The following is a 20,928-nucleotide window of genomic DNA, read 5'->3' as shown; positions in this document are numbered from 1 at the left end:
GGACTGATCCCTGACTTAATCGTACCCATCAGGCCTTTGCAGCTTTATGCTGATGGGGGTTACCAGCTGAGAATTAGGCGTCTTGAGGGTACCCCTAATTATGGTCCCCGACAGTTAGCTAAATCGTCGGCCTCTTAATCCCTTTTATATGACGCTTGTGTGACCGGAGGCTGCAACTATTGTTAAGGTGGCCCCCGATCAAGGGCACGCGGTCGTGGAGGACACCCTAACATAACAAGGACTGTTTGTTATATATTAAAAAGAATGAGAGCCAAGACGAGCAGTTCTATGGTTATTTGAGCTTGTCGTGGCCTAGAAAAAACATTATTCGATGTCATAGACAGACAACACTAATTACGTTGTGCGATAATAGTGAGGTTATGATATAAACACGGAAGTCCGATCCCTTGCACTTTCACACACGCCATGTATATATAGACATATACGTGGGACCCATGAAGCTACAAATCGTCATCTCGAGATCATTGAGTTGCCCAGTCATGAAGGACGAGCAAGCAACGAAAAGTGCAGAGTAAATCGCCCTGCAGTCTGTCTGTGTGCTGGAAGGATGCCCTCGCAAATAACTTGTCTCTCCGGAAGCCTATACAACTATGGATCCAGGTGTCGCAGATTTAGACTATATCCAACAATGAACTCTAAAACCCTATTTCCGTTACATTAAGATTGGAGGTGTCTAAATCCACTCATATTCAAATTTAACTAACAAGAGATTTAATCTCTTTCAATTACCTTCAATCCGCACACAACCAAACAAGCCCTAAAGGGTTCTGTGTACCCTATATTTGGATGAGATTTCCGTTCTCTATCCTCCAGCATTGTTCTCTAGACGAAATATGGAGAACGTTGCTGGATCCTCCATATATAGAGTTTTTCTTGACTCTTCTATCCATTGTAATTTTAAACAACAAGTTTAGCAAAACTAAAATATGTACAATTTATTTAAAAGTATGACAATTACGTACATACATACAAATGTTAAAAATAAAAAATCTATTTGATATAAATGACGAATATAGAGAACGATGCTGAATATAGACTTACACAGATAAACATACAACCACATAAACCAAATCGGCATCTGGCATGCCTGCCATGCCATAGCTAAAATCTCATATAGGTTCCATAACTATACCTGCCATGCCATAGCCAAAATCTCATATAGGTTCCATAACTATACGTACTCATGCACATTTGCATCTCCAAAATCTCATATTTGCGAGCCTTATTTGATTGAAACTTATAGCTAGAGCGTCGTGTCATTACTTCTTGTTAAAAGGCGCTCGGGTTTCGGACGCTCTCCGCGTTTCCGCGGCGACACCCTATCCGTGTACGACGCGTGGAGCGGACCCGAATTCCTCGTCCAATCCAACTCATTCAATCCAGCGGAATCCAAGCAGTCGTCCGCGTCGAATGCCCCGTCGACCTTCGCCCCCGGCCCCTCCTCCCCACCCAGGCAGCTTCCGCCTTTAGGGCAACCCTAGCCAAATCCCCAATCCCACCGGCCACCACCACGTATTCCTTGTCGGTGCGACTCCCGCCGCACCCTCGCTAGCCACCTCCTCTCCGCCGTCACAGCGCCGCAGCTAGGCCGTGGTCGCATCGCTACATCCTCCCAACCGAGGCACCACAGCTACTCCTCCTTCTCTTCCCCCCTCCGCCGCCATAAGGAGGCGCCAGAGGAGGCATGCACTGCGGCGAGGCATGGAGACGGCGGTTAAACCCTAGCGAGACAGCTCAGGGTGAGGCGGCTGCTGCTGCTGTAGGTCCACGAGGGCTGGCTCCGCCGCCCGCGCAAGGCGCTCATCGACCTCGTCGCGCTTCTCATCGATGACTCCGTCGCGGTCGCTGCCGTCTGGCCACCGTCCTCCCCTTCAAGGTGATTCTTGAATTATTCGCTCGTACCGCTTTATTTTATCTGAAATACTGAACTGCAGGCTATAACACATTGAGGATGCTCTGAAGCACCTATCACTTGCAATCCCACAGCCTGACCTCCTAGAGTTGCACAAATTGCAAACAGTGGAGAAGCACTTTGGGAGATGTCTGGATGCGCGAAAGGCTGGGGACTGGAAGAGTGTGCTAAGGGAAAGTGATGCTGCTATTGCGGCTGGAGCTGACTCTTGTGCTCTGGTTAGATTTTATCCTTCTCCTAACTAGATATTTGCTAGCTGACTCTTAGTTCAAATGTTCAATGATATACGCTTACCTAATTTGCACTTTCAGCTCTTGGCTGCTAGAGCAGAAGCCCTTTTCCGTCTCAATTTACTTGATGAGGCTGATGTTGCAATCTCTAGTGCCTCCAAATTGAATTATACATCGTCATGCTCCCCAGACACCAAATTGCGGGTTTATTGCCAACGCCTACCTCTTTTATGTACATGCCCAAGTTGACATGGCATTAGGAAGGTAATTCAGTTACTTTCTCTATTTCCTGCTACATACACACAAATAAGTTAACTGATAATATGCTTCTATTATTTCCACCTGAATGAAGGGAAAATGGCTGCGCTACCAAGTTATATCATGTCTTTGGAGCTCTTTATTTTTTTATCTTTTTCTGCTGCAGCGAACTGTAGTCAAATAACACTTTTGTTCCTTTGAGCTGTGCTCTCAGGGTTAACATAGAAGCTCAACAGCCTTACATCAAAAGTATTTTGACTTATCAGCTTGACAGTAGTGAACATTTTGCAGGTTTGACCATGCGGTGTCCTCCATAGATAAGGCTAGAATAATAGATCCAGGAAACACTGAAGTGGTAACCATGCATAACAAAGTGAAATTCGTGGCCAGAGCACGATCTCTAGGGAACGAGCTCTTCAATTCTGGAAAATTTTCAGAAGCTTGCGTTGCTTATGGTGAAGGGCTGAAACAACACCCTGTGAATAAAGTCATGTACTAGCTTGTAGGTTCAAACTTGAATAGTGGGAGAAGTCAATTGAGGACTGTAATGAAGCTCTCAAGATTCAACCTAATTATACCAAGGCTTTGCTCAGGCGGGCAGCATCTTATGGCAAGGTGGCATATTTTTTTCTTCAACCCTTTCTGTTCTTTAATCCATTTTTCCTGATTTAGAGTTTTGGAAACTTAAAATCAAATTCATTTATTGCTCTTTTGGTGGTTAGATGGAGCGATGGGCAGAATATGTGAAGGACTGTAATGCCGTTTTGATTCACTGTTTAGATTTGGTTCTCAGAAATTATGTTCATTTTCTTCTCTATTTATACATAATGCATAATGACCCTTCATTGCCATATAATTTGTTACGTACAATATAGTGTTGTTGTTTTATGGAAAATATAGCTTCATGCAAAGTAGCTAATAATGTATGAGTTTTCCATCTGAGTGCTTCTGCCACAAATAGGGTTCGTAAAAAGTAATTGAACTTTTGTAGCAATAGATTGGAAAATGAACTGTCAGGCGGTAGAACCCACTTCGTGGAGACATGTGGGTTGCCAATCTGTACCTATTTCAGTGCTATGAAATTATTGTGGTTAATGGAAAATGTGGTTGCCATGCTTCTGCTATTGTACAGGTATATAGCCTTCAGATACAACATAATTTTGGAGAAGAGTTTGGAATTGTTCACATGTGATTTTTGACCTTTTCAGATTGAGGAAGCCAATTTTTTGGTACCATATTTTGGTGTATCTAGGGCAGGTAAGGCAATTCCTCTTCTGTTGGCAGTATACTCTATCACCTCCAGCCATGGAGCAGCTGTCGTCCTAGCTAGGCAGGCACATGAAGGCACACGATACACCACAAGCATGGATCCCAGTTGCATCTATCTGATCAATTCTAGATGTGTCCTACTTCTTCCTACTTATTAATTTGTGAACTTTAGAAAGCTTTTTTATCTTCCTACTTATCTCAGGTATGTGCTTTGCTCTCCTGAAAGCTTTTTTATTCTTAGAAATTACAAGAGCACACCAAGTTTTTTGAACTTTAGATCCTCACAAAATTACAAGAGTACATAGGACGCCTAGGCGGCGACGACGCGGGGAGGAGGCCGCGAAGGACGCCACACAGGGGCTGCGGCATGAGCTCGACGCCGAGCGGGCCTCCGCAGAGACAGTAGCTAGATCTGGCCATTGAGTGCCCCGACGCCGCCGCTTACTCATCCATCGCCGCGGTGACCTGCTCCCCCTCGGGCATATCTGTCCATTGACACCAAGCATGTTCTTTCTTGAACTGTTCTAAAAGTTCAGTTTTATGGTTGTTTATTCTTTTGATCAGGAAGGAGAGAAAGGGAGAATCAGTTAGAAGAAAGAAGAGTCTGAAAGCTGAGTAATTTACCTCAACTTTATTGCCCATGTTATTAAGATCTATTGATGATCATCCCACTTACTCCTAGGATGCACAAACTTAATGGATCCTGGACTGACATATTTATCACGGTTTTTGGGTTGTCTTCCTTCCCAGTTTTGTTTTACCAGTGGAGACAAGGAGATTGGAGGACAGAAGGGCGCAGCACAGGACTACAGCGAGGGGGAAGGCCAGATCAAGCAGGAGACAACAAGAGGTGGCTGCTGCTCAATTGGTATTGCATAGTAATTGATAATTGTTGTGAGCTCTCTCTTTCTGCTAGCTGCAGTACATATCGGAGTAGTGCAAGTAGACTTTTAAACGACGGGAGAAACCTGTGTAGTATATCAGAAAGGAACCATAATGGAAGAATTACGCAGTAATCAGATTCTAGGACTTTTGTGGTGCCAATATGATGATCATGTTTCTTTTATTTTGTGCAGGCCGACAGTGCTCATGCTCAAATATACCCTCCACTCACTGGCGTTTTCAAACCTCTGATAAAGGAGGGCAATGTCTACAATGTCTCCTACATTCAGATCAAGAAAGCTAATAGGATGTACAAGCCTGTTGACAACGATATCTTGATCGGTTTCACAAAATGGATCCTATGTTGGTAAGTTTGTCTAACCTTGCTATTTACACTTCTATTAAAACTGACTGCAGAGGTCCAATTTGGGTTCGTGCACTGCTGGGTTGGTCCTATTTAGACCATATACTTCAAAGCTTCCTATTTTTAGCCTGCACTTAGTACCATTTCTAATAAGTTTGAAACCCGTCCTGGGAGTACAATACATTTAAACTGGTATGCCTTGAAACCAAATGAAGAACACACAAACAATATGGGCACTTGTCCCAAAATTCAGTGGCATGAAATAGGCATACAAACAATATGTGTGGATTAGACCTTTGTTTTCCCGCGAGACTATATGTCTGTGTTTGATATCCTGCTTGGATCTAACATTAGCTTGGAAGACATGACACATGAAATATTTATGGAACTTTATACTCACATTCTTGTTTTTGTTTGTAGCCTCGACAAACCCGCGGTTTGAACACGTGACAGATGACGGCTTAGCTTCTGTGGATGGACATCTTGGTCGCTTTTGTAGATGGAATGTCTGGTTGGCTTTTGTAGACAGAATCAGGCTGCACTTGTGCTTGTGTAACACTTATGAGCATGGTTGTGTGGACTGTGTCGGCCAAAGTATGCCTCCCAGTGCCTTGTATATATTACCTACTTAGCTGCCTATCCCCAACTAGGTTGCCTGATAATAGACTTCGATCATGTCATGCTATTCTATAACAATTTCCAATGTAACTTGCCTGATCGTCATACTATGGTACACGCTTAAATTTGGTGCTGCAACTTTAATGTGGATTATGTTTAGTCTATCTGTGTTTAGTTTGGTGTTTTGTTGGTGATTCGATCATACACTATTTAATTTGAAAATAACATAAAATACAATTGCTTATTATTATTTTTCTGTGCTGGATAGGGCGCCCGAATGGGCGCCACCTGATCTAGTTAGAAAAACGAGGCGGGAGATAGTACGTCCTAGAGAGAATAGGAAAGTGTCGGCATTTCGAGACCGCGGGGTCCCTAAGCCGACGAGTGAATGTCGCCGCGTGCCCCAGCCCAGATGGGTCGACGCGAGGCCGAGCGCGAAGGGGGGAAGTGAGGTGGCCGGAGATGGGCGTGAGAGAGGTGGAAATCCCGCGGCCTTCGTGTTCGTCCCGCGCCCAGGTCGGGTGCGCTTGCAGTAGGGGGTTACAAGCGTCCACGCGGGAGAGGGAAGCGAGTGGCCCCAAGAGAGCGCCTGTCCCGTCCTCATCCCCGCGCGACCAACCCTCTCTAAGAGGGCCCTGGTCCTTCCTTTTATAGGCATAAGGAGAGGATCCAGGTGTACAATGGGGTGTAGCAGAGTGCTACGTGTCTAGCGGGGGAGAGCTAGCGCCCTAAGTACATGCCGATGTGGCAGCCGGAGAGATCTTGGCACCCAGCTGGTGTGATGTCGTGGCCGTCGGAGGAGCGACGGAGCCTGGCGGAGGGACAGCTGTCGGAGCGGTTGAGTCCTTGCTGACGTCCTCCTGCTTCCGTAAGAGAGCTGAGAGCCGCCGTCGTCATAGAGCTTGCGGGGCGCCATCATTGCCTATCTGGCGGAGCTAGCCAGATGGGACACCGGTCTTGTTCTCTACGGCCCGAGTCAGCTCGGGGTAGGGTGATGATGGCGCTTCCTGTTGACGTGGCTGGCTTGCGCCCTAGGTTGGGCGACGTGGAGGCTCCTCCGAAGCCGAGGTCGAGTCTGTCTTCCGTGGCCGAGGCCGAGTCCGAGCCCCTGGGTCGGGCGAGGCGGAGGTCGTTCGGCAGAGGTCAGGGCGGAGTCCGAGCCCTGGGGTCGGGCGGAGCGGAGTTCGCCGTCTTCCGGGACTTAGCCCGAGTCCGAGCCCTGGGTCGGGCGGAGCGGAGTTTCCTATGGTGCCTTTGGCAGGGCCTGACTGCCTGTCAGTCTCACTCTGTCAAGTGGCACTTCAGTCGGAGTGGCGCAGGCGACGCTGTCCTTTTGTCAGGCCGGTCGTTGGAGCGGTGAAGTGACGGCGGTCACTTCGGCTCTGCCGGGGGGGGGGGGGGGGGCGCGTGTCAGGATAAAGGTGTCAGGCCACCTTTGCGTTTAATGCTCCTGCGATTTGGTCGGTCGGTGCGGCGATTTAGTCAGGGTTGCTTCTTAGCGAAGGCAGGGCCTCGGGCGAGCCGGAGACGTGTCCGCCGTTGGAGGGGGACCTCGGGCGAGACGGAAATCCTCCGGGGTCGGCTGCCCTTGTCCGAGGCTAGGCTCGGGCGAGGCATGATCGAGTCGCTCGAATGGACTGATCCCTGACTTAATCGCACCCATCAGGCCTTTGCAGCTTTATGCTGATGGGGGTTACCAGCTGATAATTAGGAGTCTTGAGGGTACCCCTAATTATGGTCCCCGATAGATAGTATGGGTGAGTATGTCTTTAGGGTAACCCTATTTAATATATTGTCTCTTGAGGGATCTTTAGGAGATTAAATGTAAAAAAATATAGAAGACGAGTTATTTACGAAGAATCAATTTCTACACGTCTATCTATATATAATTTCTCTTAACAATATTTATGATATGAGTAATTTTAAAGACCTCCATGGTATGATACAACTTTTTAGGTGTTTTTTGTCGGGGACCATAATTAGGGGTACCCTCAAGACTCCTAATTTTCAGCTGGTAACCCCCATCAGCATAAAGCTGCAAAGGCCTGATGGGTGCGATTAAGTCAGGGATCAGTCCATTCGAGCGACTCGATCATGCCTCGCCCGAGCCTAGCCTCGGACAAGGGCAGCTGACCCCGGAGGATTTCCGTCTCGCCCGAGGCCCCCCTCCAACGGCGGACACGTCTCTGGCTCGCCCGAGGCCCTGCCTTCGCTAAGAAGCAACCCTGACTAAATCGCCGCACCGACCGACCGAATCGCAGGAGCATTTAACGCAAAGGTGGCCTGACACCTTTATCCTGACACGCACCCCCCGGCAGAGCCGAAGTGACCGCCGTCACTTCACCGCTCCAATGACCGGCCTGACAAAAGGACAGCGCCGCCTGCGCCACTCCGACTGAAGTGCCACTTGACAGAGTGAGACTGACAGGCAGTCAGGCCCTGCCAAAGGCACAATAGGAAACTCCGCTCCGCCCGACCCAGGGCTCGGACTCGGGCTAAGTCCCGGAAGACGGCGAACTCCGCTCCGCCCGACCCAGGGCTCGGACTCGGGCTAAGTCCCGGAAGACGGCGAACTCCGCTCCGCCCGACCCAGGGCTCGGACTCGGGCTAAGTCCCGAAAGACGGCGAACTCCGCTCCGCCCGACCCCAGGGCTCGGACTCGGGCTAGGTCCCGGAAGACGGCGAACTCCGCTCTGCCCGACCCCAGGGCTCGGACTCGGGCTCAGCCCCAGAAGACGACGAACTCCGCTTCGCCCGACCCCAGGGCTCGGACTCCGCCCTGGCCTCTGCCGAACGACCTCCGCCTCGCCCGACCCAGGGGCTCGGACTCGGCCTCGGCCACGGAAGACAGACTCGACCTCGGCTTCGGAGGAGCCTCCACGTCACCCAACCTAGGGCGCAAGCCAGCCACGTCAACAGGAAGCGCCATCATCACCCTACCCTGAGCTGACTCGGGCCGCAGAGAACAAGACCGGTGTCCCATCTGGCTAGCTCCGCCAGATATGCAATGATGGCGCCCCGCAAGCTCTATGACGACGGCGGCTCTCAGCTCTCTTACGGAAGCAGGAGGACGTCAGCAAGGACTCAACCGCTCCGACAGCTGTCCCTCCGCTAGGCTCCGTCGCTCCTCCGACGGCCACGACATCACACCAGCTCGGTGCCAAGATCTCTCCGGCTGCCACATCGGCATGTACTTAGGGCGCTAGCTCTCCCCCGCTGGACACGTAGCACTCTGCTACACCCCCACTGTACACCTGGATCCTCTCCTTATGCCTATAAAAGGAAGGACCAGGGCCCTCTGAAAGGGAATTAGGCTTACACCTAGTTCCTAATAATTTTGGTGGTTGAATTGCCCAACACAAATTGTTGGACTAACTAGTTTTGCTCTAGATTATATGTTCTACAGGTGTCAAAGGTTCATCTATAACTATACAAAATCGAATGTCCGGAATACCGTAGATTATTCCGGACAGGAGAAGCTTTTTGGAAAAACAGGCCAAGCGCGGACCGTCCGGGCCACTACGGCGGACCGTCCGCGACACCAAGATACCCTTCGGACAGAACCCATGCAAAAATACAAGTTTCCACTACGGACTGTCCGAAGGAAATGCAGAGACCGTCCGAGCCCTCGCCCGGACCGTCCGGCCTCTGGCACGGACCGTCCGGTAGGTAAGAAACCGAAAAACCCGAAGGTGACGGGTTCGGAGAAATGAATTATAGGGGCCTCGCGGACCGTCCGGGGTGCACGACCGGACCGTCCGCGACTGGCTTTATCTGACATCTGACGCCGCATTAAATGCAATATAGCCGTTGATATAGCCGTTACTGCTGACCGTTGTGTTTTCAGTCGTTGATCTACAGGCGCGGACCGTCCGGGCCAGGAGGGCGGACCGTCCGCGGTCGGCAGAATGGAGCAACGGCTAGGAAGTGGTTGGTGGCTATAAATACAACCCCAACCACCTCCATTCACTACACCCAAGCATTCCAACCTTCAACATTCAATACAAGAGCTAGCAATCCATTCCAAGACACATTCAAAGCCTCCATCTCTCCAAGTTTCACAATTGAGAAAAGAGATCATTAGTGATTGGTGGCTTGAGAGAGAAAGTGATCCGTGTGCTATTTGTCGCTCTTGTCGCTTGGCTTTCTTTCAATCGTGCTTTCTTGATTCTTTCATTGCAATCAAACTCACTTGTAATTGAGGCAAGAGACACCAATCTTGTGGTGATCCTTGTAGGAACTTTGTGTTCCAAGTGATTAAGAAAAGAAAGCTCACTCGGTCCGAGGGACCGTTTGAGAGAGGGAAGGGTTGAAAGGGACCCGACCTTTGTGGCCTCCTCAACGGGGAGTAGGTTTGCAAGAACCGAACCTCGGTAAAACAAATCCGCGTGTCACTCTTCATTTGCTTGCGATTTGTTTTCCACCCTCTCTCTCTCGGACTCGTTTATTCATTTCTAACGCTAACCCGGCTTGTAGTTGTGTTTATATTTGTAAATTTCAGTTTTGCCCTATTCACCCCCCCCTCTAGGCGACTATCAATTGGTATCAGAGCTCGGTGCTTCATTAGAGCCTAACCGCTCGAAGTGATGTCGGGAGATCACGCCAAGAAGGAGATGGAGACCGGCGAAAAGCCCACTACAAGCCACGGGAGCACTTCATCGGAAGAGTCCCGCACCAAGAGGAGGGAGAAGAAGAAGAGCTCCTCCAACAAAGGGAAGGAGAAGAAATCTTCTTCTCACCACAAAGAGAAGAAAGAAAAATCTTCTTCCCACAAGCCGCATCGGAGTGGGGACAAGCAAAAGAGGATGAGGAAAGTGGTCTACTACGAGACCGACACTTCATCGACCTCCGGCTCCGATGCGCCCTCCGTAACTTCTAAACGCCAAGAGCGTAAGAAGTTTAGTAAGATCCCCCTACACTATTCTCGCATTTCTAAACATGCACCTCTACTTTCTGTCCCATTAGGCAAACCACCAACTTTTGATGGTGAAGATTATGCTAGGTGGAGTGATTTAATGCGATTTCATCTAACCTCACTCCACAAAAGTATATGGGATGTTGTTGAGTTTGGTGCACAGGTACCGACCGTAGGGGATAAAGACTATGATGAGGATGAGGTGGCCCAAATCGAGCACTTCAACTCTCAAGCAACAACGATACTCCTCGCCTCTTTAAGTAGAGAGGAGTATAACAAAGTGCAAGGGTTGAAGAGCGCCAAGGAGGTTTGGGATGTGCTCAAAACCGCGCACGAGGGAGATGAGCTTACAAAGATCACCAAGCGGGAAACGATCGAGGGGGAGCTCGGTCGCTTCCGGCTTCGCAAAGGAGAAGAGCCACAACACATGTACAACCGGCTCAAGACCTTGGTGAACCAAGTGCGCAACCTCGGGAGCAAGAAGTGGGACGACCACGAAATGGTTAAGGTTATTCTAAGATCTCTCATTTTCCTTAACCCCACTCAAGTTCAATTAATTCGTGGTAATCCTAGATATACTAAAATGACCCCCGAGGAAGTTATCGGGAATTTTATGAGTTTTGAGTGCATGATCGAAGGCTCGAGGAAGATCAACGAGCTTGATGATCCCTCCACATCCGAAGCTCAACCCGTCGCATTCAAGGCGACGGAGGAAAAGAAGGAGGAGTCTACACCAAGTCGACAACCAATAGACGCCTCCAAGCTCGACAATGAGGAAATGACGCTCGTCATCAAGAGCTTCCGCCAAATCCTCAAGCAAAGGAGAGGGAAAGACTACAAGTCCCGCTCCAAAAAGGTTTGCTACAAGTGTGGTAAGCCCGGTCACTTTATTGCTAAATGTCCATTATCAAGTGACAGTGACAGGGATAACGACAAGAAGGGAAAGAGGAGAGAAAAGAAGAAGTACTACAAGAAGAGGGGCGGCGATGCCCATGTTTGTCGGGAATGGGATTCCGACGAAAGCTCTAGCGACTCCTCCGACGACGAGGACGCCGCCAACATCGCCATCACCAAGGGACTTCTCTTCCCCAACGTCGGCCACAAGTGCCTCATGGCAAAGGACGGCAAAAAGAAGGTTAAATCTAAATCCTCCACTAAATATGAATTCTCTAGTGATGATAATGCTAGTGATGGGGAAGATAATTTGCATACCCTTTTTGCCAACCTCAACATGCAACAAAAAGAAAAACTTAATGAATTGATTAGTGCCATCCATGAAAAGGATGATCTCTTGGACACCCAAGAGGACTTCCTTATTAAAGAAAATAAGAAGCATGTTAAGGTTAAAAATGCTTATGCTCTAGAAATTGAGAAATGTCAAAAATTATCTAGTGAGCTAAGCACTTGTCATGAAACAATAGACAACCTTAGAAATGAAAATGCTAATTTGTTAGCTAAGGTTGATTCTCATGTTTGCAATATTTCAATTCCCAACCCTAGAGATAATAATGATGATTTGCTTGCTAGGATTGAAGATTTGAACATTTCTCTTGCTAGTCTTAGATTAGAAAATGAAAATTTAATTGCTAAGGCTAAAGATTTTGATGTTTGCAAAGCTACAATTTCCGATCTTAGAGATAAAAATGATATTCTTCATGCTAAGATTGTTGAACTTAATTCTTGCAAACCAACTACATCTACCATTGAGCATGTCACTATTTGTACTAGATGTAGAGATGTTGATATCAATGCTATCCATGATCACATGACCTTAATTAAGCAACAAAATGATCATATAGCTAAATTAGATGCTAAAATTGCTGATCATAACTTAGAAAATGAAAAATTTAAATTTGCTCGTAGCATGCTTTATAATGGAAGACGCCCTGGCATCAAGGATGGCATTGGCTTCCAAAAGGGAGACAATGTCAAACTTAATGCCCCTCCTAAAAGATTGTCTAACTTTGTTAAGGGCAAGGCTCCCATGCCTCAGGATAACGAGGGTTACATTTTATATCATGCCGGTTATCCTGAGGACAAAATTAGGAAAATTCATTCTAGGAAGTCTCACTCTGGTTCTAATCATGCTTTTATGTATAAGAGTGAGACATCTAGCTCTAGGAAACCAACCCGTGCTAAGTTGCCTAAGAAGAAAATTCCTACTGCATCAAATGAACATAGTTTTTCATTAAAAACTTTTGATGCATCTTATGTTTTAACTAACAAATCTGGCAAGGTAGTTGCCAAATATGTTGGGGGCAAGCACAAGGGGTCAAAAACTTGTGTTTGGGTACCCAAAGTTCTTGTGTCTAATGCCAAAGGACCCAAAACCATTTGGGTACCTAAAGTCAAGAACTAAACTTGTTTTGTAGGTTTATGCATCCGGGGGCTCAAGTTGGATACTCGACAGTGGGTGCACAAACCATATGACAGGGGAGAAAAGAATGTTCTCCTCCTATGAGAAAAACAAAAATCCCCAACGAGCTATCACATTCGGGGATGGAAATCAAGGTTTGGTCAAAGGTTTGGGTAAAATAGCTATATCCCCTGACCATTCCATCTCTAATGTTTTTCTTGTAGATTCTTTAGATTACAATTTGCTTTCTGTATCTCAATTATGTCAAATGGGCTACAACTGTCTTTTTACCGATATTGGTGTCACTGTCTTTAGAAGAAGTGATGATTCAATAGCATTTAAGGGAGTGTTAGAGGGTCAGCTATACTTGGTAGATTTTGATAGAGCTGAACTCGACACTTGCTTAATTGCTAAGACTAACATGGGTTGGCTCTGGCATCGCCGACTAGCCCATGTTGGGATGAAGAATCTTCACAAGCTTCTAAAGGGAGAACACATTTTAGGATTAACAAATGTTCATTTTGAGAAAGACAGGATTTGTAGCGCATGCCAGGCAGGAAAGCAAGTTGGTGCTCATCATCCACATAAAAACATAATGACGACCGACAGGCCACTGGAGCTCCTACACATGGATCTATTCGCCCCGATCGCTTACATAAGCATCGGCGGGAGTAAGTACTTCCTAGTTATTGTGGATGATTATTCTCGCTTCACTTGGGTGTTCTTTTTACAGGAAAAATCTCAACCCCAAGAAACCTTAAAGGGATTCTTGAGACGGGCTCAAAACGAGTTCGACTTAAGGATCAAGAAAATTAGAAGCGACAACGGGACGAAGTTCAAGAACTCTCAAATCGAAGGCTTCCTTGAGGAGGAGGGCATCAAGCATGAGTTCTCTTCTCCCTACACTCCACAACAAAATGGTGTAGTGGAGAGGAAGAATCGAACTCTATTGGACATGGCAAGAACCATGCTTGATGAGTACAAGACTTCGGATCGGTTTTGGGCCGAGGCGGTCAACACCGCTTGCTACGCCATCAACCGGTTATATCTACACCGAATCCTCAAGAAGACATCATATGAACTCCTTACCGGTAAAAAGCCCAACATTTCATATTTTAGAGTCTTTGGTAGCAAATGTTTTATTCTTGTTAAAAGAGGTAGAAAATCTAAATTTGCTCCTAAGACTGTAGAAGGCTTTATACTAGGATATGACTCAAACACAAGGGCATATAGAGTCTTTAACAAGTCCTCAGGACTTGTTGAAGTTTCTTGTGACGTTGTGTTTGATGAGACTAATGGCTCTCAAGTAGAGCAAGTTGATCTTGATGAGACAGGTATTGAAGAGGCTCCGTGCATCGCGCTAAGGAACATGTCCATTGGGGATGTGTATCCTAAGGAATCCGAAGAGCCTCCCAATGCACAACATCAACCATCCTCCTCCATGCAAGCATCTCCACCAACTCAAAATGAGGAAGAGGCTCAAGTTGATGAAGAAGAAGATCAATCAAATGAGCCACCTCAAGATGATGGCATAGATCAAGGGGGAGATGCAAATGATCAAGACAAGGAGGATGAAGAGCAAAGGCCGCCACACCCAAGAGTCCACCAAGCAATCCAACGAGATCACCCCGTCGACACCATCCTCGGCGACATTCATAAGGGGGTAACTACTAGATCTCGTATTGCACATTTTTGTGAACATTACTCTTTTGTTTCCTCTATTGAGCCACACAGGGTAGAGGAAGCACTCTAAGATTCGGATTGGGTGGTGGCGATGCAAGAGGAGCTCAACAACTTCACTAGGAATGAGGTATGGCATTTAGTTCCACGTCCTAACCAAAATGTTGTAGGAACCAAATGGGTCTTCCACAACAAGCAAGATGAGCATGGTGTGGTGACAAGGAACAAAGCTCGACTTGTGGCGAAAGGATACTCCCAAGTCGAAGGTTTGGATTTCGGCGAAACCTATGCACCCGTAGCTAGGCTTGAGTCAATTCGAATTTTGTTAGCCTATGCTACTTACCATGGCTTTAAGCTTTATCAAATGGACGTGAAAAGTGCCTTCCTCAATGGACCAATCAAGGAAGAGGTCTATGTTGAGCAACCTCCCGGCTTTGAAGACAGTGAGTACCCTAACCATGTCTATAAGCTCTCTAAGGCGCTTTATGGGCTCAAGCAAGCCCTAAGAGCATGGTATGAATGCCTTAGAGATTTTCTTATTGCAAATGGATTCAAAGTCGGAAAGGCCGATCCTACACTCTTTACTAAAACTCTTGAAAATGACTTGTTTGTATGCCAAATTTATGTTGATGATATTATATTTGGGTCTACTAACGAGTCTACATGTGAAGAGTTTAGTAGGATCATGACACAAAATTCGAGATGTCTATGATGGGGGAGTTGAAGTATTTTCTGGGATTCCAAGTCAAGCAACTCCAAGAGGGCACCTTCATTAGTCAAACAAAGTATACTCAAGACATTCTAACCAAGTTTGGAATGAAGGATGCCAAGCCCATCAAAACACCCATGGGAACTAATGGGCATCTCGACCTCGACACGGGAGGTAAGTCCGTGGATCAAAAGGTATACCGGTCGATGATAGGTTCTTTACTCTATTTATGTGCATCTCGATCGGATATTATGCTTTCTGTTTGCATGTGTGCAAGATTCCAATCCGACCCTAAGGAATCCCACCTTACGGCCGTAAAACGAATCTTGAGATATTTGGCTTATACTCCTAAGTTTGGGCTTTGGTATCCTAGGGGATCCACATTTGATTTGATTGGCTATTCGGATGCCGATTGGGCAGGGTGCAAAATCAATAGGAAGAGCACATCAGGGACTTGCCAGTTCTTGGGAAGATCCTTGGTGTCTTGGGCTTCAAAGAAGCAAAATTCGGTCGCTCTTTCCACCGCCGAAGCCGAGTACATTGCCGCAGGCCATTGTTGCGCGCAATTGCTTTGGATGAGGCAAACCTTGCGTGACTACGGTTACAAATTAACCAAAGTCCCTTTGCTATGTGATAATGAGAGTGCAATCAAGATGGCGGACAATCCCGTCGAGCATAGCCGCACTAAGCACATAGCCATCAGGTATCATTTTCTTAGGGATCACCAACAAAAGGGAGATATCGAGATTTCTTACGTTAACACTAAAGATCAATTAGCCGATATCTTTACCAAGCCTCTTGATGAACAAACTTTTAACAAACTTAGGCATGAGCTCAATATTCTTGATTCGCGCAATTTCTTTTGCTAATTTGCACACATCGCTCATTTATATACCTTTGATCATATCTCTTTCATATGCTATGACTAATGTGTCTTCAAGTCTATTTCAAACCAAGTCATAGGTGTATTAAAAGGGAATTGGAGTCTTCGGCGAAGACAAAGGCTTCCACTCCGTAACTCATCCTTGGGGGAGAGAGCAAAAGGACTTCGTCTTTGGTATAATCTTAACTCATTTATTTATGACCAAAGGGGAAGATAGCACTTCGAGGGCTCTAATGATTCCGTTTTTGGCGATTCATGCCAAAGGGGGAGAGAGTATGAGCCCAAAGCAAAAGGACCAATCGCACCACCACCAATTTCAAAAACTTTGTGTTTTCCAAAAATATTATCAAATGGTATCCTATTGTGTTCAAAAAGGGGAGAAAGTAGTATTTCAAAAATGATATATCAAAACCCTCTTGAACACTAAGAGGAGGATCTCATTTAGGGGGAGTTTTGTTTAGTCAAAGGAAGAGCATTTGAAACAGGGGGAGGAAACTTCAATTCTTGAAAATGCTTTGCAAAATCTTACTCAATTACCCTTGACTATTTGCAAAAAGAACTTTGAAAAGGATTTACAAAATAGTTTGCAAAAACAAAACATGTGGTGCAAGCGTGGTCCAAAATGTTAAATAAGAAAGAAACGATCCATACATATCTTGTAAGTATTTATATTGGCTCAATTCCAAGCAACCTTTGCACTTACATTATGCAAACTAGTTCAATTATGCACTTTTATATTTGCTTTGGTTTGTGTTGGCATCAATCACCAAAAAGGGGGAGATTGAAAGGGAATTAGGCTTACACCTAGTTCCTAATAATTTTGGTGGTTGAATTGCCCAACACAAATTGTTGGACTAACTAGTTTTGCTCTAGATTATATGTTCTACAGGTGTCAAAGGTTCATCTATAACTATACAAAATCGACTGTCCGGAATACCGTAGATTATTCCGGACAGGAGAAGCTTTTTGGAAAAACAGGCCAAGCGCGGACCGTTCGGGCCACTACGGCGGACCGTCCGCGACACCAGGATACCCTTCGGACAGAACCCATGCAAAAATACAAGTTTCCACTACGGACTGTCCGAAGGAAATGCAGAGACCGTCCGAGCCCTCGCCCGGACCGTCCGGCCTCTGGCGCGGACCGTCCGGTAGGTAAGAAACCGAAAAACCCGAAGGTGACGGGTTCGGAGAAATGAATTATAGGGGCCTCGCGGACCGTCCGGGGTGCACGACCGGACCGTCCGCGACTGGCTTTATCTGACATCTGACGCCGCATTAAATGCAATATAGCCGTTGATATAGCCGTTACTGCTGACCGTTGTGTTTTCAGCCGTTGATCTACAGGCGCGGACCGTCCGGGCCAGGAGGGCGGACCGTCCGCGGTCGGCAGAATGGAGCAACGGCTAGGAAGTGGTTGGTGGCTATAAATACAACCCCAACCACCTCCATTCACTACACCCAAGCATTCCAACCTTCAACATTCAATACAAGAGCTAGCAATCCATTCCAAGACACATTCAAAGCCTCCATCTCTCCAAGTTTCACAATTGAGAAAAGAGATCATTAGTGATTGGTGGCTTGAGAGAGAAAGTGATCCATGTGCTATTTGTCGCTCTTGTCGCTTGGCTTTCTTTCAATCGTGCTTTCTTGATTCTTTCATTGCAATCAAACTCACTTGTAATTGAGGCAAGAGACACCAATCTTGTGGTGATCCTTGTAGGAACTTTGTGTTCCAAGTGATTAAGAAAAGAAAGCTCACTTGGTCCGAGGGACCGTTTGAGAGAGGGAAGGGTTGAAAGAGACCCGGCCTTTGTGGCCTCCTCAACGGGGAGTAGGTTTGCAAGAACCGAACCTCGGTAAAACAAATCCGCGTGTCACTCTTCATTTGCTTGCGATTTGTTTTCCACCCTCTCTCTCTCGGACTCGTTTATTCATTTCTAACGCTAACCCGGCTTGTAGTTGTGTTTATATTTGTAAATTTCAGTTTTGCCCTATTCACCCCCCCCTCTAGGCGACTATCACCCTCTTAGAGAGGGTTGGCCGCGCGGGGACGAGGACGGGACATGCGCTCTCTTGGGGCCGCTCGCTTCCCTCTCCCACGTGGACGCTTGTAACCCCCTACTGCAAGCGCACCCGACCTGGGCGCGGGACGAACACGAAGGCCGCGGGATTTCCACCTCTCTCACGCCGTCTCCGGCCACCTCACTTCCCCCCTTCGCGCTCGGCCTAGTGTCGACCCATCTGGGCTGGGGCACGCGGCGACATTCACTCGTCGGCTTAGGGACCCCCCGGTCTCGAAACGCCGACAGTTGGCGCGCCAGGTAGGGGCCTGCTGCGTGTTGACGAACAGCTTCCCGTCAAGCTCCAGATGGGCAGTCTTCAACAACCTCTCCGACCCGGGACGGTGCTCCGTTTCGGGAGTCTTGAGTTCATGTCCTTCGACGGGAGCTACGACATGATACTCCTTCCACCGCCGCGCGGCAACGACAATGGCGGCCGACAGCCCGCCCGCCGGCGGCGGAATCGACGACGTCTTCCCCGCGTGGTGGAAGAACAACATTCGAGCTCGCCCCGTCCTCTCCCCCGCCAACGGAGGAGGAGGCGGGGCAACCAAGGCCAAGCGGGAGGCTGCGCCTCGTCGGCTGTCGAGCGAGTCGACGTCCCCAGCGCTCCAACGGGGGGCGCGCCGGGCGTCGACCTCGCATTTGAGACGAAGGCGAGCACCGTCTCCCCGCGACACGCCAATCCCGAGCAAGTGGACGACGCTAGTGCGCTCGCGGAGAGCTTGCAGGACGTCGCCCTCGTACCTGAGACGACGGTGCAATCAGTCCCCGACGTGACTATGTCGCTGCTCGTCGACCGAAAGGTACCGACCGATTCCCATCCTACGTCATTTGGACTCAGCCTCAACCCGCCTAGCGACCTTGCTTTGGCGGACGCTCTCGTAGAGGCGAGTTCAAACCCTCTGGGGTTTCGCATGCTGTCGCCTTGGGACCGGCTGACGGACGTCTCGACCTACGGGCCCTCTGGGTCCGAGGAAGATGACGACCACAACATCTGTTGGGATTTCTCTGGATTTGGCAACCCCAGTGCCATGCGGGACTTCATGACCGCATGTGACTACTGCCTCTCCGACTGTTCCGACGGTAGCCGCAGCCTCGACGACGAGGACTGCGGCCCAAGCCGCGAGTGTTTCCACGTCGAGCTAGGGGATCCCTCCGAAGGCAATCATCTCGGCATGCCGGAGGACGGTGATCTCCCTAGGCCGGTGCCTCGCGCTGACATCCCGCGGGAGCTAGCTGTGGTCCCCGTTCCGGCGGGGGGTCACGACCCACAGCTCGAGCAAGTCCGCGGGGCGTAGGCCAGGCTCGACGAGGGAGCAGGAGCGCTTGAGCCGATCCGCCGGGACGTCGGGCAGGCATGGGCGGGCCAACCCCCGGCCGGAGAAATACGTCACCTGCCCCAGGGTCTCCAGCACCGCGTCGCCGACGGCGTCAGGCTCAGGCCACCACCCGCATCCAGTGGGGTCGGTCAGAACCTGGCTGCAGCAGCGATGCTTCTACGCGCGATGTCGCAGCCATCAACCACCGAGGGTCGGCGAATCCAGGGAGAGCTCAAGAATCTCCTGGAAGGCGCTGCGGTCCGACGGGCCGAGAGCTCTGCCTCCCGAAGGCAGGGATACCCCTCGGAACCTCATGCCGCGACTTCCCGATTCATGCGGGAAGCCTCGGTCTACACCAGGCGCACGCGCAACACCGCGCCTGCGGCCCCGGGCCACCTCGCCAACGAGCACCATCATCGCGACCGTCGGGCCCACCTCGACGAAAGGGTGCGCCGAGGTTACCACCCCAGGCGTGGGGGACGCTACAACAGCGGGGAGGATCAGAGTCCCTCGCCCGAACCACCCGGTCCGCAGGCCTTCAGCCGGGCCATCCGACGGGCACCATTCCCGACCCGGTTCCGACCCCCGACTACCATCACAAAGTACTCAGGGGAAACAAGACCGGAACTGTGGCTCGCGGACTACCGCCTGGCCTGCCAACTGGGTGGAACGGACGACGACAACCTCATCATCCGCAACCTCCCCCTGTTCCTCTCCGACACCGCTCGCGCCTGGTTGGAGCACCTGCCTCCGGGGCAGATCTCCAACTGGGATGACCTGGTCCAAGCCTTCGCCGGCAATTTCCAGGGCACGTACGTGCGCCCCGGGAATTCCTGGGACCTCCGAAGCTGCCGGCAGCAGCCGGGAGAGTCTCTCCGGGACTACATCTGGCGATTCTCGAAGCAGCACACCGAGCTGCCCAACATCACCGACTTGGATGTCATCGGCGCGTTCCTTGCCGGCACCACCTGCCGCGACCTGGTGAGTAAGTTGGGTCGCAAGACCCCCACCAGGGCGAGCGAGCTGATGGACATCGCCACCAAGTTCGCCTCTGGCCAGGAGGCGGTCGAGGCCATCTTCCGAAAGGACAAGCAGCCCCAGGGCCGCCCATCGGAAGATGCTCCCGAGGCGTCTACTCCGCACGGCGCCAAGAAGAAAGGCAAGAAGAAGTCGCAAGCGAAACGCGACGCCGCCGACGCGGACCTTGTCGCCGCCGCCGAGTACAAGAACCCTCGGAAGCCCCCCGGAGGTGCCAACCTCTTCGACAAGATGCTCAAGGAGCCGTGCCCCTATCATCAGGGCCCCGTCAAGCACACCCTTGAGGAGTGCGTCATGCTTCGGCGCCACTTCCACAGGGTCGGGCCACCCGCGGAGGGTGGCAGGGCCCGCGACGACGACAAGAAGGAAGATCACCAGGCAGGAGAGTTCCCCGAGGTCCGCGACTGCTTC

The 20,928-nt window shown here is 49.3% G+C and overlaps 2 long non-coding RNA genes across 2 annotated transcripts; both read left to right on the top strand.

The window, feature by feature from the left end:
• The first annotated feature begins 2,231 nt into the window (after positions 1–2,231).
• Positions 2,232–3,397, top strand: LOC118472270 (uncharacterized). Its single transcript, XR_004850385.1, has 3 exons — positions 2,232–2,427; positions 2,713–3,036; positions 3,144–3,397. It is a non-coding gene; the product is annotated as an uncharacterized lncRNA (long non-coding RNA).
• Positions 3,398–4,229: 832 nt separating this feature from the next.
• On the top strand, positions 4,230–5,715 carry LOC118472269 (uncharacterized). The gene is made up of 2 exons (XR_004850384.1): positions 4,230–4,939; positions 5,357–5,715. It is a non-coding gene; the product is annotated as an uncharacterized lncRNA (long non-coding RNA).
• The last annotated feature ends 15,213 nt before the right edge of the window (positions 5,716–20,928 follow it).

Source organism: Zea mays, chromosome 6 (assembly GCF_902167145.1).
Source record: "Zea mays cultivar B73 chromosome 6, Zm-B73-REFERENCE-NAM-5.0, whole genome shotgun sequence".
Classification (NCBI taxonomy): domain Eukaryota; kingdom Viridiplantae; phylum Streptophyta; class Magnoliopsida; order Poales; family Poaceae; genus Zea; species Zea mays.
This window is presented reverse-complemented; position numbering and strand designations above follow the sequence as displayed.